Below are 14,236 nucleotides of genomic sequence, written 5' to 3' on the forward strand. Positions count from 1 at the left end.
GTACATGACGCGTACGCGCGGATGAAGAAATAGCCAATCGACGCGCACGTGCACATGGCGCGTACGCACCGATACTCACACGTGATCCATTTAAAGGCAAAATGTTGGGGCGATTTCTGAGTGTATTTCATGCAGAATTGAAGTCCAAGCAAAGGGGGAGCAATTAGTTAGTCAACATGAGCCTTTAGTTAGTTTTCTAGAGAGAGAAGCTCCCTCTTCTCTCTAGAATTAGATTAGGATTAGGTTAAATTGTCTGGGATCTTGAATTAATTACTTGATTTCATCTTGTTTCTTTTATAATTTCTTATTTCTACATCTTGATTGTCTTAGTTGTAATGTTAATTTCCCATTTTGCTCTCTTTTATGTTGATGAACAATGTTAGATCTAATTTCCTTTTAATGCAATTTCATTTTTCTATGTTGCTTTTATGTTGATCTTGCTTGCTATTATTGATTTCTTGCTTATGATAGTTATGGGTTTCCTTAATTTTAGCATTTTGCGATGTTTACTTTTATTGTACATTAGGTGTTTGATATAATGCTTCCTATAATTTTTTAGTATTTTTCTTTACTCTTGGCCTAGGCTAAGGAAATTGAGTGATCTTGAGTCCTTGGGCTTCATTGAATTGGTAATTCTAGAACCCTTGGGGATCAATTTGATAACCATTGACTCTACCCTACTACTAAGTTGATTAGTAGCTAGGTTGGGACTTATGGATTGGTGTTGATCAAGCCATTTGACGTACTCCAAGCCTAGGAGTAGACATTACGTACTTAAGACTTTAGTGAGTAGACCTAATGCGCTCGGTTCTTCATAATTATCAATATTTGAATTGTTGACAAGGATAGTGATCTCAGTTACCTAAGTCTAGCCAAGAGTTTCACTTTCTTTTATGTTGTTCTTTTACCTTGCCTGCCATTTATTTTCTTGCCAAAATATAAAACCAAACCCCCTTGCATTTTCATAGTCAATGATTGAACACTTCATTGCAATTCCTTGTGAGACGACCCGGAGTTCAAATACTTCGGTTAATTTTTATTGGGGTTTGTACTTGTGACAAAACCAAATTTAATTTGATTCAAGGATTGACTATTAGTTTAGACTATACTAACAACTAAATTATTTTGTGGAATTCTGAACCGGTATAAATCCTTGCAAATCAGTACGCACGGGTATTTGTGCGCACGCACACATGCAAATTTCCTCTTGTGCGTATGCACGCTGGCTTGTGTGCACGCACACCTTGTTGTGTGTGCTTTTCCTTGTTTTCTTCATGTTTTCTCCCTTGTACATGCTTTCTTCCACTTTTGGCTATCCATTCTTGCCTCTAAGGCCTGAAAACACTCAGCAAACATGTCATGGCATCAAATGAAAGAAAAGTGGAATTAAATTGCTCATTTCAAGTACAAAATTGCATGTTTTCACATTTATGATCAAATTGGGGACAAAACACAAAATTATGCTATTTTGGTGCTTAAGTGTGAGTTCATGTGCTAGAATCCATCCTATTTGAGTCAAAATACACCAATAAATATGGACTCATCAATTAAATTTTGACAATGACCAAGAGCATGGGTTTGGATTTTCGCACTAAAAATAGGATTGACGTTGCAAGTATAGTCCAAACCCAACAATTGATCATCAATCAAATTATAATCCTAAAGATGTCACAATTAATACAAAAGTAACCAGGAGATTTAAGTCCCGGGTCGTCTTCCCTAGGAGTTGCAATTAAGTGTCTATTATTGGCTATAGGGAAATGGGGATTGGATGATAACAATTGGCAAGAAATTAAAAATACAAGAAGGTAACTTAACATGCAGGAAATTAAATGAAGGCAAGTAAAGACAATGAAAATGGCAATTGAAAGCTAAAAAGCACTCTTGGCAAGAAGTGGGTGATTAAGGATTCCTATCCTAGTTGTGGACCACAAACATGGTATTATATGTGGATTAATCCCAATTAGTCAACCCTACATCGAGGACAAGTCAACTAGGTATAATTAATCTCAATCCACAAGTCCTAATTAACTCACTAATTAACTTAGTGAAAGACTAGCGTTAGTAGAAACCAAATTAATTAACAACCCTCACACAATGGGGAATGGACATCCACCACTCAAGTTCACCCAAACCATACAATTTCTCAACAAGAGTGAGAAAAACTATGCAAAAAGCCTAACCAAACATTTTGTCAAACACTTGGTGGGTGTGAAAATAAAGCATGGTAAAATGACAATAAATAATAAATGCTACAACTACCAAGCAAGAAAAGTAAAGATGGCAACTCAATAAAGCAATAAATGACAAGAAAACATAAATTGTATTAAATATAAATTAAAATGACAAGAGTGTTCATAAGCATAAAAAGCAACAAAATGAGAAATTAACATGATAAACTAAAGAGATTAAGACAATAAAAAAAGAAAGGCGAAAGAAACTAGATTAAAACAAGAATCAAAAGTAGAAATTTCAAGGAAATTAAGCTAGCTAACCCTAATTCTAGAGAGAGGAGGGAGCTTCTCTCTCTAGAAAATAAACTACATGATGCAAACTAGCCCTAATTTCTCCCCCCTTCACATTGAATGAGGCCTTGCTTGATATAGGAAGAATCAGCTTCAGAGAGTCCCAAAACTGGGCTCTAGAGGCCCAGAAATCACCCCCAGTGTTTTCCATTAACTGAGTCATGTGCTGGCTGCGACGCATACGCGTCTTTTGGCAAAATTCACTCCCACGCGTATGCGTCGCCAAACTTGCGCGTGTGCGTACGCACGCATCACTGTGCGCACGCATAGAAGTTGAATCTTCCAAAACTTCATTTCTTCATGCTTTTTCCCTTTTTGCATGCTTTTCCATCACTTCTTCCATCTGTATTAGTCTTGTAATCCTGAAATTACTCATCAAACACATCAAGGCATCGAATGGAATAAAAGTGGAATAAAATTAGCTATTTTAAGGCCTAATAAGTATGTTTTTACAATAAAGCACAAATCTAGGGAGAATTAGAAAACTATGCTATTTAAAGGAATAAGTGTAGGAAAAGTTGATGAAATTCACCCAAATAGAGCAAATAAATATTATAAAATGTGGATTCTTCACATCCCCACACTTAAACAATAGCATGTCCTCATGCTATACCAAAGGAGATGGGAAGGGGAAAGAACATTTATTCAAGGCAAGAAAACTACCTATATGCAATCTACCTATATGAATCCCACCACTTAGTCAAAATAAATAAATTTCCAACAATACATATATACATATAAGGGCTAAAGCAATCTCAACCAAGTCAAATCCATAATTGATTAGAGTTATTGAAAAGCATTTACAAACTTGCAAGAAAGGAATTAAGTATAGGTGGAAACATAGAATTTGAGCAATCGAACCCTCACTGGATGTGTATCCGCTTTAATCACTTAAGTGTATAGGGTCATTTCACTCATTTCTCTTCCAATCATGCTTTCTAAGATTTGTCTTTCATCTAAAAATCAACACTTATTCAATGCATGCATACAAGTATCATGAGGACTTTTATGGTTGTAATGGGGCTAGGATAAAGGTAAGGTTATATATGGTTAAGTGAGCTTGATATTTGCATCTTTGATTAGCCTAAGCTCTCACCCAACCTACTTAACAACCTATACAACTCAAAGCAAGCCTAACTATCTATTTCTCACTTTTCTCACACACTCATGTATTTTCTCTTTAATCACAACTCATATGCATTTTTATTTCTCAAACTTTGAGGCATTTTGTCCCCTTTCTTTCTCTCTTTTTTTGAAAGTAAAATATATACAAAAGTGAGAATGCATATGGCTTAAGCATTTGATGCATGAGTATGTACCCAATTCCCAAGATTTTCAACAAAGTGCAAAAATCCACTTTTACCTCAACCAAAGTTCCCAAACTTTCCCACACTTTGATGATACACTCTCACTAGCCTAAGTTAATCAAAGATCCAAATGAAGGACATTTATTATTTTTCACTTCAAGACTAGTAATGTGCTAGCTTTAAGAACAAATGGGGATTGAAATAGGCTCAAAGTTGGTTAACAATGGGAGATAAAAGGGTAGGCTATTTGGGACAAGTGAGCTTAATGAAAAGATGGCCTCAATCACATAAATGCACATATACATCAAACAATGGACATAAAGAATCAAACAAATCAAAGATTGCAATCATAAAAAGAGAATAACACACACAAGAATAAAGATAGTGGTTATATATTGTAACCACACAATGAGGCTCAAAAACTCACAAGGTTGTGTGTTCATGACTCAAAAATATGTTCCACAATATATTTCAAGCAAGTTTCAATCAAAAGTCCCAACTGAAATCAATTAGGATGATAATGCCCTATCAAGAATTTTTTTCTTGGAAAATTTCATTAAATTGACTAAGCTTATTATGCATACGCAAAGAAATGCAATAAACTGAGAGAAATGCAATTAAAGTACTAACATATGTACCAACTAAGAAAAGAAAAATGCAACTAAAAATTCAAAAAGAAGATGAAAGTGTTAGGATTAGAGTATGTCACCCAAGATGGTCAATCCGTGACGACCTCCCCACACTTAAGGATTTGCACCGTCTGCGGTGCAACTAAAGGTGAGCGACGGGGGTATGGTGACCTCGGATTGCCACGTTCAGCTGGTGGATCAATCGGCTGCTGCATGCTCTTCCTCCCGCTTCCCTTGTTGTACATAGCGACTCATCCATGAAAAATAGAAAACAGGATGGATAGACAAGTGAATGCAAAAACAAGGAAGCAAAGAGTGTTGGGATGAGGCGGTATTCACTAGAATGAGGTGAGTGAATAAGTTTGTGACATGAAAACAAGTGTGTGTATTCTAAGTTGTGCACGATTTAGAACACACACACACTAGCATGGTAAGCTAGGTCACAAGTATACAAAATAACATGCACCTCACTCATCCTAGTGTGCTTGAAATACTTTAAAAGAAAACTTGTAGGTTAAGATAAACAAATAAGCAATAATCATGAAAGTATTCAAGCAAGAATCAAGGAATTGTGAAATGGATAATGAAGCAACACTTAACTGACATGAAGTGGAAAACATGACAAGCATAGTCCACAAAGCTTAAAAAGCTCAAAAAGTGTCAATAGGTAAGCTTATGATCCAATTTCACAATTCTCAATGTTGACGCATCAAATAGGTGACTTAAATAAAAATCAACCATACAAGCATCACCTAACAAAAAATGCATCAACTACATACAAATTGCCTATCTGTAGATAATGAAATCAAATTATATGGTGATCAAACATGCAATTTAGAAGTCCAGAGAAGTTCACGGAGGCAATGTTATAAGTGCTTGGTGTGTGTAAAATTGAACATGAAGAACTCAACACCAAGCAATAATTTACAACCTCAATAAATAGTAACAACAATAATAATTCAGCAGCAATATCTCAACATATTCAGCAAATCAACTCAATCATCCAACACTAAGCATCAAGATAGAAAATTAAACTAAGGTAAATAACTAACTAACTAACTACCTAACTAACTAACTAACTAAAGGTGAGTGTCGTGCATGGTGAAGTATAATGGTGGGTGGTGGTTGAAGGAGGGAAAAGAAAGATGAGAAGAGAAAAGAAGAGAAGAAGTTGAGAGAAGAGAAGAAAAGAAATATATGGGGTGAAAACAGGGGCGTGCGTGCTCACAAAGGGCTGTGCGCACGCACAGAGGGTCACGCGTATGCGTGATGGACGCGTGCGCGTGGATGGGCGAAAAAGCAAAATGATGCGTACAGATCGACGCATACGCGTAATGGTCGCGTGCGCGTGGATGGGCGAAAAAGCAAAATGATGCGTACGTGTGAGGTACGCGTACGCGTGGGTGGAAAAATTCAAAAGGCTTGTGCGTTCGCACTGTACGTGCAAACGCTGTGGACAGAGGCATCGGATCGATGTGTGCATGGGCACAGGGCTGTACCCACACACAGAAAGCCAATTTTTTTCGAATGAAGCGTCAAAATTTCCAGCTATCTCGCCGTGTGTGCGTATGCACACAGGTCCGTGCGGACGCACGAGGGGCAAAAGAAGGGGGATGCGGTCGCACAAGGTGTGCTAACGCACCCAACATAGGGTGCATAAGCTGGTGTGCGTGCGCACAGCTGGGTGCGCGTGCACAGACTGCGAAAATTGCGGTTGGGTGCATACGCACAGGTGTGTGCGCACGCACATGCTCTGTTTTCCTAAAAAATTTTTAGTGCTTTAAGGCACCAAACATGAAATCCAAAATAGCTTTTCAACCCCAAAACATATTATTCATCAAAAACACATAATCTAAACTAAAATCTAAGCAAATTAAGCTTGAAATTAAACTAACCTAAACTAGTTACAAGAAACAAAATGCAATAAATTGAACTATGTACAAGGAGAGGGTTAGAAAGGTGTTACCATGGTGGGGTCACTACAAGAAAAATACCCATTCAGCCACACTTTTTTTAAGCTACATTCAGTGTTGCCTATTTTTTAGAGAAAAGGAAACACAATTCTGGCATCATTTAAAAAGTGTAGCCTTAGGTATTATAAAAATCACTTATAAAGCGTAGCCGTATGTTAATATCTATGGGTACACTTTTTATATTAAAGAGAGCGCTTTTTAAGAGTAGCCTATTTATTAAATTTTAGGTGCGCTTCAAAAGTGTTGCCTAATGTATCTAAGTCAAATGCCCAATAACACTTAGTAAATTTTTTGAATTTTCACGAAATGATACACGCGTACAAACACTTAGCCAAATTAAAAAACATAACCCTTAGCCACTGAAAACATAACACTCGATCATCACTATCCTTAGCTTTTCCCTTCTTCGCGCCACTCATCACCCCCAAATCAGAGAAGGGATCGCCATCACCAGTCACCACTCACGCACTCTCATCATCCCTCAACTCACACACACGAAAGAGAAGAAATCAGAAAAGGGTCGGGGAGCACAAGAAGAAGAAGAGAAGAAGAGAGGAGAGGGGAAGGAAGGAAAGAAACGACGACGCCGCCTAGGGCTCCACCGCTGTCGAGCACCAGTGAAAGAGAGCTCGAGGAAGAGAGAAAACGCAATGGAGGAGAGAAGAAGGGGGTGCTCGGTCGCCGCTGAAACTCCACCGCCATTGCTAGGGCTTGTTGCCTTCGCTGTTCTGCCACCGTCGGGCTGCTGTTCCACCGCCAAGGAGCTCGAAGGGAGTACCCCGTGTCACCAGGTAACCATTCTATGTTCTGTATCCTCTCTTTCTGTGTTCTCACCTTCGCTCACCATCACTCACCACTCACCACTCACCGCACCGCTCCTCATCTTGTTCACTTTCACTCACCACTCAATGTCGCCGCTCCTCATCTTCTTCATCGTTGCTCTCCACTCACCAAGACATTGAAGTTCTTATCTTTCTCAAAGAAAAACCCTAGCCGCTGCTATTCTTCAAGCTGTGTCGCCACCGTCGAATCTGGTCCAGCCGCCGTCCCCACTCCTACTGCTCCAGCACCGTCGCAGCTTGTCTATCGTCGTGTTGCTTCGCCTCTGTTCCACGACCGTTGTCTGTTCCATTTCTGTCGCCTGTTCCCCACTAATCCCTCTCCCTTATCTCGGTTTGAGTTCTGGCCCGCATCTGAGTTCGAATTCCGTCTGTTATTATTTTTTTCTTGTTTTTATTTTGTTATTGTGATTTAATTGTTGGTGTCGTTGCCGTGTAACTTTTAATTGTTCCTGTTGGTGTTGTGAATCTGAATAACAAGAATAATGACATATTGATTCTAAATCTGAATAGTATTGATTAAGAGAAAAGGAATAATTAGAGGACATGTACTTAAAATTTTATGTTAAATCTGAATAGTATTGATTCTTTCTTCCTTTGTTAGAATTTGCTTTTTTATTTTACATTTTGCTTTATGATTTTGCATATTGCTTCATCAGGGTTTGTTGATTTTGCTATATTTTGCTGATTGAATTCATATAATTGCCATAGTTTTCCCTTGGCTAGTTCAGGGCTTAAGATTTTACACTCTAAATTTAGCTAGTTAGACCTTGACATAAATTCAAATTCTGTTAAAATATTCTAAATTATTATTTACACGTAGTTTAATTACAGTGGTCTTGAGATTTAATTTTGATTCTTGCCCTCATTCATTCTTCTGTGTGTTCTTTCAGGACTTATGGTTTATTACATTACTACAAAGAATTCATTGATGATGCATACGAAAAAGGTTCATTACAAATCTGAGTGTTGATTTTGTGTAACGGGTATTTTAAATTAATCCACACGAAAGTCATGTGGATACGAAGAAGGTTCTCTCTTACTTCCCTTGAAAAAGGTTCATACGAAGAAGGCCTTGGTTCTTGAGGTACTTAGCACTATATCTTTTTTGGCTGCTCAATTATAATAAGTTCATGTGAAATGAAGATGTTCAAAAAGTGCAATGAATTAATTTTTTCATATTCACTACAAGAAAACAGGATTATCTTTGTGCTTTTGTGTCTTAATTGTGATTAGACTATGTGTCTTGATCAAATTGCTGAGGATTGTTTCTGGATATATTATAATCAGTTCATATATACAAAATCCACCAATATCATGGTTTTGCAGATTGACGAAGAGCTTCTTCAGGAAGTGGTTAATATGGGATTTGACAGAAATCAATTGGTTGAATCTTTATGCAATAGGATCCAAAATGAGGTATGTGCCCTTCATTCTCTCCAATCGTGTCTTCTTGATTGTATCTTATTATTATCTATATATTTCTGGGTATATTGGGTATCTTTAAACAAACCTGAGAGAAGTCAAGGTGTCTCATTTTGCTGATCCTTCTGAAACCTTATTTGCCATGTGGCTTTTTATTTTCTGTTTATAACTTACTTCAATTTCTCTTGGTTTACAGTCACAAAGAAAAATGAACCACCCAAATATTGTGAAGCTAAAGGAAGTTATTCGAGAAAGTGACATTTTGTACTTTGTTTTTTAGTACATGGTGGGTGGCCAGTTCTTCATTAGATGTGGTCTGCATCATCTTGTGTAAAGTCCAGTAATTGATGTTTCAATTTTTTGGGTGATTTAGGAATGCAACCTGTACCAACTTATGAAAGACAGGGAGAAGATGTTTTCTGAGGGTGAAGTTAGGAATTGGTGTTTTCAAGTTTTCCAAGGTCTTGCTTATATGCACCAGCGGGGATACTTCCACCGTGATCTGAAGCCTGGTACATTTATCATTGCATCCGAATCCTTTGTTAAATGTGCTATATGATAAAATAGAGAACATGCTTTTTGAGTATGTTAGCTTTTTTTTTTCAAACTTCTCAAGAATTACCTAGCTTTTTCTATCAATTATGAATCATTTAGGTTGACATTTTAATGAAGTTGTTATTGTGCAGCAAATGGAGATTTATACTATGGTCTATTCTGATTAATTTTATCACTTCATTGCAAGTTTTGTTTTGACACAATGTATACTCATTTTTTTGTAGAGAACTTGCTGGTTACCAAGGATATCATAAAAATTGCTGATTTTGGCCTAGCACGTGAGATCAGTTCACAACCACCCTACACTGGGTATGTCTCCACACAGTGGTAAGTGCTTTCAACTTTTGTATGTAAATTGTTCAGTTGTGTGTTGTGCAGTTTATAAGTTGTACGCTGGCTTCTGTTAGGTATCGTGCTCCTGAAGTGCTACTTCAATCTTATCTGTATAGCTCCAAAGTTGGTAAGTATATGCTTTAAACAGCGATAATGATCAAATTAATACTATTTGGGGTGATGATAAGTACCATTTTATTTACTGAATTTTCTGTCACTCATTTAGAGATGTGGGCAATGGGTGCTATAATGGCTGAACTGTTCTCTCATCATCCTCTTTTCCCTGGTGCCAGGTAGTCTCTCTCTCTCTCTCTCTCTCTCTCTCTCTCTCTCTCTCTCTCTCTCTCTCCCAAATACGATCTTCCGTCGAAGATCTTATGTCGTGTTATCGATGTTAAGTGTCTGGTAATGTTTATCTTTTTTTGGTTCCTTATGTTGTGTTATGTGTTCTTGATTGGTAATGTTTATCTAATAATTCTCAGTCCTAATTTTTGTGAATCAACTTCAAGTTTCAAATGGCACTTTCAAACATGTGCTACTGACCTACTGTACCAATTTCAATATGATAATGCCTGAATTCAAAAGGAAAAAAAAGAAAATAGAAAACAAGTACTTTAGTAGCACAAAGAGTCAACTTTGAAAGTTTGACATATTGTAATTTAATCTTATATCTTGATGGGTAAATTACTTTAATTAGTAAGAATCTCTAATCTACAAATGTTTGTGTTTTGGCTTGTTACATTACACATGTTAAGTGCCATTACACATGTTAAGCATATCATCTAATTCACTTGTGGCAATGACTTCTCAGCTTTCCGAGGCAAAAAAACGAGAGCAGGCCTTTACGAATAGAGGACACCGGAATCAGTTGCGCTCAATGGGAGAAGCCAAGAATTTGCTTCAATATATGTTCAATTCAGTCGCAGATGTTAGGTGCTCTATTTGACATCAATTTGTTTTTTTCTCTTCTATCAGAAGATTAATAACTTTTATTAGAAGATACTTATGTAGGATACAATATTTTGGTTTTTTATCGTTTATTAGTAGTAAATTCTAAGTGGTCTAATGTATATTTTGATATGGGTATGTTTAATTTAGTGTGAGATGTATGAATACTCATTTATGGTCATCCCAATATTTTTAGTTCATTATAAATATATTTTGTTAAAGGATAATTTTTATTATTTAAAGAATAGTGTATGGTATTATTATGTATTTATTTTTATTTTATAATTTTTGACTAATTTAATTAAAAAATAAGATTATATATATAATCATATTACTAAATATTAGGTTTTAGAAAAAAAATTATTAGAATATATATATAGAAAAAAAAAACAATGAGGGACCTAAGGCTACACTTATATACAGTAGTTATAGTATACAAAAAAAAAGAGGGATCTAAGGCTACGCTTATAAAAAGTAGCTATGGTATACAATGTGGCTACGCTTTACAAGTGATGCAGTAGCGTTGAAAAGCATAGCTTATTCTGGAAAAATGAAAGCTGAAAAGCGTAGCCTTTGGTCCTGGACAGCATCACTTGAAAAGCGTAGCCTATTCCCAAACGCCAAAAGCGTAGCCCTTGGTGCAGAAAAGCGTAGCCTTTGAGAATAGGCAACGGCCAAATAGGAATCACCCCAAAAAGCGTAGCCGTAGCCCAAAAAGCGTAGCCATAGCCTAAAGCATCATTTTTTTTCACTTTTGGCTACACTTTTCAAGTGTACCTGAATGGGTGTTTTTCTTGTAGTGGGTGTCTCCCACCTAGCACTTTCATTTATTGTCTTTAAGTTAGACTTATGGAGGGCTTTAATCTTGTGCTTGTATTCATCATGGAGCTTCCAACAATGCTAGAGTCTCCACAATTCCCAATTGATTGCACCAAGTTTGGACAGAGTGTCCAACAAGCTAGTAACTCCCAAACAAGAAAAACAAAAAGCAAACAAGAAAAACATATTCACAATAACAAAGATAAGGAAGCAACATATGTGCAATCAACCAAAAATAAGCTATTTACACTATTCACATATGCACAATAGCCAATAACAACACGATTGCAACTCCCCGGCAACGGCGCCAAAATTTTGACAACGACCAAGAGCATGGGTTTGGATTTTCGCACTAAAAATAGGATTGACATTGCAAGTATAGTCCAAACCCAACAATTGATCATCAATCAAATTATAATCCTAAAGATGTCACAATTAATAAAAAATTAACTGGGAGTTTTAAATCCCGAGTCGTCTTCCCTAGGAGTTGTAATTAAGTGTCTATTATTGGCTATAGGAAAGTGGGGATTGGATGATAACAATTGGCAAGAAATTAAAAATGCAAGAAGGTAACTTAACATGCAAGAAATTAAATGAAGGCAAGTAAAGGCAATGAAAATGGCAATTGAAAGCTAAAAAGCATTCTTGGCAAGAAGTGGGTGATTAAGGATTCCTATCCTAGTTGTGGACCACAAACATGGTATTATATGTGGACTAATCCTAATTAATCAACCCTACATCGAGGATAAGTCAACTAGGCATAATTAATCTCAATCCACAAGTCCTAATCAACTCACTAATTAACTTAGTGAAAGACCAGTGTTAGTGGAAACCAAATTAATTAACAATCGTCACACAATGGGGAATGGACATCCACCACTCAAGTTCACCCAAACCACACAATTTCTCAACCAAGAGTGAGAAAAACTATGCAAAAAGCCCAACCAAGCATTTTGTCAAACACTTGGTGGGTGTGAAAATAAAGCATGGTAAAATGACAATAAATAATAAATGCTACAACTACCAAGCAAGAAAAGTAAAGATGGCAACTCAATAAAGCAATAAATGACAAGAAAACATAAATTACATTAAATGTAAATTAAAATGACAAGAGTGTTCATAAGCATAAAAAGCAACAAAATGAGAAGTTAACATGATAAACTAAAGAGATTAAGACAATAAAGTAAAGAAAGGTAGAAGAAACTAGATTAAAACAAGAATCAAAAGTAGAAATTATAAGGAAATTAAGCTAGCTAACCCTAATTCTAGAGAGAGGGGGGAGCTTCTCTCTCTAGAAAATAAACTACATGATGTAAAACTAGCCCTCATTTCCCCCCCCCCCCCTTCACATGGAATGAGGCCTTGCTTGATATAGGAAGAATCAGCTTCAGAGTGTCCCAAAATTGGGCTCTGGAGGCCCAGAAATCGCCCCCAGCGACTTCCATTAACTGAGTCACGTGCTGACCGTGACGCGTACGCGTGGGTCACGCATACGCATGGCCAAACTTGCACGTGGTGCACGAAATTGTGATTACACTTTTCACAACTCCGCACAACTAACCGGCAAGTGCACTGGGTCGTCCAAGTAATACCTTACGTGAGTAAGGGTCGATCCCACAGAGATTGTCGGCTTGAAGCAAGCTATGGTTATTTTGTAAATCTTAGTCAGGAGATTAATGATAGGAGTGGTTATATTTATGAAAAATAAATATCATAAAATAAACAGTACTTGTGATTCAGTAATGAGAAATAGGCTGAGGTTCCGGAGATGCTCTGTCATCTGAATCTCTGCTTTTCTACTGTCTTCTTCTCCAAACACGCATGGCATCCTTCCATAGCAGGCTGTATGATCCTCTCGGATGAAAAATACCAAGCGCTGTCACCGCACGGCTAATCATCTGTCGGTTCTCACTAGTGTCGGAATAGGACCATTATCCTTTTGCACACTGTCTCGGCGCCCAACATTCGCGAGTTTGAAGCTCGTCATAGTCATCCCCTTCCAGATCCTACTCGGAATACCACAGACAAGGTTTAGACTTTCCAGATCCCAGGAATGCTGCCAATGATTCTAGCCTATACCACAAAAGTTCTAACCTCCGGACTCGGTCCGTGGATTAGAAACCCAAGATATACGCATTCAAGTTGTCGCCCAAGAATGGGCATTTAACACCGAAAAAGGTGCCAGTTCTGGCGTTTTACGCCAGAAAGTTTTAGGCTGACTTTGGACACCTATTTGGGCCATCAAATCTTAGGCAAAGTATGGACATATTGCTGGAAAGCCCAAGATGTCTACTTTCCAACGCAATTGAGAGTGCGTCAATCTAATTGGGCTTCTGTAGCTCCAGAAAATCCATTTCGAGTGCAGGAGGGTCAGAATCCAACAGCATCTGCAGTCCTTTTTCAGCCTCTGAATCAGATTTTTGTTCAGGTCCCTCAATTTCAGCCAGAAATTACCTGAAATTACAGAAAAACACACAAACTCATAGTAAAGTCCAGAAATGTGATTTTTGAATAAAAACTAATAAAAATATAATAAAAAGTGACTAAAACATACTAAAAACTATGTAAAAACAATGCCAAAAAGGGTATAAATTATCCGCTCATCACAACACCAAACTTAAATTGTTCCTTGTCCCCAAGCAACTAAAAACAAAATAGGATAAATAGAAGAGAATATATAATGAATTTCAAATATCAATGAAGCTCAGTTCCAATTAGATGAGCGGGACTAATAGCCTTTTTGCTTCTGAACAGTTTTGGCATCTCACTTTATTCTTTGAAGTTCAGAATGATTGGCATCTATAGGAACTCAGAATTCAGATAGTGTTATTGATTCTCTTAGTTCAGCATGTTGATTCTTGAACAAAGCTACTTTATGAGTCT

The 14,236-nt window shown here is 37.1% G+C and overlaps 1 pseudogene; it reads left to right on the forward strand.

The window, feature by feature from the left end:
* Nucleotides 1-7,084: 7,084 nt before the first annotated feature.
* LOC110267639 (cyclin-dependent kinase F-4-like) lies at nucleotides 7,085-10,532 on the forward strand (annotated as a pseudogene).
* Nucleotides 10,533-14,236: the final 3,704 nt, after the last annotated feature.

This window comes from Arachis ipaensis, chromosome B2, assembly GCF_059453495.1.
Source record: "Arachis ipaensis isolate K30076 ecotype BB chromosome B2, ASM5945349v1, whole genome shotgun sequence".
In the NCBI taxonomy this organism is placed as follows: domain Eukaryota; kingdom Viridiplantae; phylum Streptophyta; class Magnoliopsida; order Fabales; family Fabaceae; genus Arachis; species Arachis ipaensis.